This window comes from Cervus elaphus, chromosome 9 (genome assembly GCF_910594005.1).
Source record: "Cervus elaphus chromosome 9, mCerEla1.1, whole genome shotgun sequence".
In the NCBI taxonomy this organism is placed as follows: domain Eukaryota; kingdom Metazoa; phylum Chordata; class Mammalia; order Artiodactyla; family Cervidae; genus Cervus; species Cervus elaphus.
This window is the reverse complement of record NC_057823.1, coordinates 10,369,528-10,373,844: the sequence shown is the minus strand read 5'-3', so window position 1 is coordinate 10,373,844 and position 4,317 is coordinate 10,369,528. Positions and strand designations below refer to the sequence as shown.

Genomic DNA, 4,317 nt, shown 5'->3' with positions numbered 1-4,317 from the left:
TTACGGCCGTCTCCAGGAAACCCCGGAAGTGAGGGCACGGGGCGGGCGGGAAGAAACTGCGCGTGGCTGGGCGCGCGGGAGGGGCTAGCGATGCGCACTTGCGGTGGCTTTTCCGCGCATGTGCAGAGTGGGCTCCTGTTGCGCGACGCCGGGCAATGGCTGGAATGGCGCGGACGACCGTTAGCCGCTGGCGGGCTGTCCGCGTTGCAATCCTAGGGCTTGACTGGCCGCGTTCTCTGCGGGAATAGGGAGCCTGGGGGAATTCCTGCCCATGTCAGGGCCTCTTTTCTCCTCGCGGGGCGACGGTGAGGAAAAGACGAGGTGAGGTACGTCCGGGAGGCTCCTGGACGCGGCTCCTGTCACATCCCCCCCGGGCTCTCCCGGAGGTAGAAGCCGAACCGGGAAGCTATGGGCTTCGCAGGGATGGAACTGGCTTGTTGAGGTTCAAGAGATCCTTCAGTACGGTTTCTTCTCCTCGACCCAGCGGTTTGATAAGATTTTAAGGCGAGGGAAACCCCTACCCTCACCTCCGCCAGCCTCCGAGTGCGCCCCTTTGGGGCTCCCCTGGCTTTTGTGCAGTCGTTTAAGCAGCGGTGATCGAGCAAGGGCCCAAGACCTGCGGGTGCTGGGCCCTCTACACCGCGCGTCCGGAGGCCACGGCGCCATCCTGAAAGATGCAGTTACAGTGCTTCCAAAACGATGATGTTAATGTATGCCAATTGTGGGGAAAGGTAACAAGCAGCAGTATGCGTTAAGAGACATGTAAACTGTGGACTTGCCCGGTAACCTGACGCTCTTGAGATAGCTTTGTTCACATTAATACTTGGTTGGTTATACGGTATCTCTTTTTGTGGAAATGGATGTCTGTGTGTTTTAGATACGTTTCTTTTTTGTTGTTTCGTAATTTCTCCCATCTGACGCTTATGATTTGTCTCCTGTACACGAGATATTGCCTTAGACTAGAAGCCGGCAAGCTTTCTATAAAGGGCCAGATAGCAAGTATTTTATAGACTCTGATGGCCAAGAGCCAAAAATGAGGCTTTTATGTAGGTGCTTATATAACCAAAGATAAAAACGTCCAGAATACTTGTTGGTGGAATTTAAAATTTAATAATTGAGTACAGTTTAAAAAATATAGGTCTAATGAGAAGAATGCAGTGCTTGTTGAAGATTCCAAGCCAGTCTTTGTTGTCCTCAGTTGATTGCAAATGTTCGCCTGTAAAGACCATCCTTGGTTCACAGAAAGGCAGGTTGGATGTAACTTGTGGATGAAACAGTGAATAAGCCCAACCTAATCTCTGCTCTCATGAGCCCACTGCTAAGATAGGCAGACCCCATAAATCAGTAAACAAATGTATCACCTCAAAGGTGTTACTGAGAAAACCAAAGGGTGTGAAGACTATGATAAGGGAGAAGGGCAGTGTCTAGGTTGATACGGTTATCTGAGGGGGCCCCTGGGAGGTGAGGTTTGATTGAGATCCCCACTCCGGAACCAGCTATGTGAACACTCTGGGCAGAGGGACTGTCACGGGGATGTTCCGTGTCGTATAATGCTCAGAAATCTGGATAGTGTGATTGCTCTGTGTCAGTCAAGATCTGTGTCAAGTAGCTTTAACCCGGGGCTTCTCTAGTGGTCCAGTGGTTAAGAGTCCATCTTGCATTGCAGGGGATGCCGGTTAAATCCCTAATCTGGGAAGCTCCTCTGTGCCGTGGGGCGGCTGCGTCCCTGTGTCGCGACTACTGAGTCCACGGGCACTGGGGCCTGTGCTCCACAAGAGAAGCCACCACCAGGAGAAACCTGTGCACAACAATGAAGACCCAGTGCAGCCAAAAAGAAATTTAACCTGTGATCCACCACGATTGGACTAGAGATAGCCCTGTTGCACACGTGTATTTTCGTGAGATGAAAATACACAGCACTTAACCAGATTCTTAACAGGATCTCTGAACCAAACAAATTGTATCCTTTTTTCTTCTGTTGGCTGCACCATGGCATGTGGGATTTTTAGCTCCCCTACCAGGGACTGAACCCATGCCCCTGCAGTGAAAGTGCAGTCTTAACCACAGGACCACCAGGGAAGTTCCCATGTGGTCAATCTTTAATGACTGCATAGGACAAGGTGGTGTGGATTTACCAGACCTTAGTGAAGCCAATCTCCGGAGTCTCTTGGGTTGGTTGTGCTTTTAAACCACTGTTAGAAATTCTAGTGTGTACACAGGTGTTGAGGTCAGAGGGTTTGCACTTTCAATGCTGATGTTGCTCAGCTACTCCCCAAAAAGGTTGTATACCCTTGACCTATATCATACATTCATCTCATAGTGTTTAAAATGCTGTTTGAGACTGAAAATTTAAGCATCACAAAGCCTCCCCCAGGCTTACTTCAGTGGGCCAAATCAGAATCCACTTGTCAGGAGAAAGCAGGAGAGAGACAATTGCTAGAAGTCGAGGCTGCTGCACAGAGATGATCTTCAAGGACCCAGAAACAGAACTCTTGAAGTAAACAAGTAAAGTGCACACTCCTTGGTGAGATGAACTTGCTGAGGGGACTCATGTAACAAAAAGCCAAGAATTTAAGACCCATATGCATGCCCATTTTGGTCCTGCAAATGTGCTGGGAGGAATTTATCCTGGATCAGAAGCATGTGCAACATTGTGCAATACAAACTTATCACATTAAAATAGTACTTAAGGTGCAGCAATAGGGCTTGGTTAATTGTAGCACATCCTCTAATACCATATAAAGTAGACACAGAACCAGGGGAGAATATTTAGTAACACAGGGAAATGTTACTAAAACGCAGCTTACAAAATATTATGGGCAATATGCTAGTTTTGAAGAAAGTACATATATCCTTAGAGGCAACTGCTATGTCTAGCTTCATGTGTACTTTTTCAGAGATAAACTGTTCACAAGCACTTTTGTATCTATATAAAACAAGTTGTTTTCTCTGTCTCCTTCTTTTTGACCTTTGTATAGGTAATCTTTTGGCTTTTTTTTTCCCAAACCTAAAAAATTACATATAAACTATAAAAGTTGTTATTTTAAAAAGTAGTGGCTGACTGAGGAAATCTAGGCCCATGTAGATCCATGGTTTCAATAAAGCCAAAGCTTCGTGTGGCTATAGCCTCATCTTCTGCAATAACTGAACGCTATGTGGTCAAGCTGAAGCCACGGCAGGAGGAATGCCTTGTGGGAACTGAGATCCTTTTGTGTCCTAGACAATGAGCATTCCTTGGGCCTGATTGCCTGTCACCAAACGGACCTCTGGTCACAAAGGAGCTGCCCTGGGGTGACAAAGGAGGATTCCAGTGTCTGGGAGAGGACATCTCTGAAGAGGGGCTCCAGTTCTGGTGTCCGAGCAAGGAGGCCATCCCTGAAGCTGACTCTCTCCCCGAATCCCAGACTGTGACACCACGCGTGGCCCTGCAGCAGACAGCTGCAAAGCTGCTTGTGTCACCTGGACATCAGGGCTCCTCCAGGGTCTTCCTGTCGCAGGGGCCCAGGAGAGTGAAAGCAAAGGATAGATCTTTGTGTGTGAGGCAAAGGTGACAAAGCCGCTCACTGTACTGAGGCTGTTTCGCAGGGCAGAGGGCCCTGGGCTTGGAGTCTGACACTCGGGTTCCAGCCCTGTTCAGTGGGCCAAGCCTGACTTTCTCTGTTGCCATTTCCCTCTGTAAAATGGACTAATATCTGCCTCTTGGGGATAGTTAAATGAGACATATGTATTAAAAAATGCATGAATAAAATATTCTATGAATTGAAAGTGCGTGTCAACACACTCCCATGTGCCCCTCAAATAACCCTGCACTTTAGCATTTTCTGCCCCACCTCTAACACAGCACCTTTGTGCTCCTTAGTCACACATCTAGGAATTGAGCTGAGTGCTCAGAGGGCAGGAGGCGTATGTATCTGTTTCCTGTTTTTGGCACCACCTAAGCACTCAGTAAATCACTGACCAGAAGGATGTAGGCAATTGTTTTAGAAGAAACCTACCTGTCCATTGCGATGAAAGGAAATTCTCTGTTGGCAGTGGTTTCTGAGTGATATGGGGGGAAATGGGATTGGAGGCAGACTGCAGTAGCTGTGTGATCCTGGACAAGTTACTTACCCCCTCTGGGCCCGACTTTCACCTGTGGCAAGGCCAAGGGTAACCCTTTGTGGGTTGTGTATCAGGTACTCAGTGTGATCTGTTGTTCTTTCACACAGATGTGCATAAGCTCAGCTGTTGCAACGTTCTTGGATTTTCCATGTTACTCTGTTCAATAAAGGCATGTCATTAACTGTGATGCTGTGATTTCCAGTTTTATCCTACTGT

The 4,317-nt window shown here is 47.9% G+C and overlaps 1 long non-coding RNA gene across 1 annotated transcript; it reads left to right on the top strand.

Annotated features, from left to right (window-relative positions):
- The first annotated feature begins 19 nt into the window (after nt 1–19).
- On the top strand, nt 20–4,288 carry LOC122699311. The gene is made up of 2 exons (XR_006342593.1): nt 20–326; nt 1,667–4,288. It is a non-coding gene; the product is annotated as an uncharacterized LOC122699311 (long non-coding RNA).
- Nucleotides 4,289–4,317: the final 29 nt, after the last annotated feature.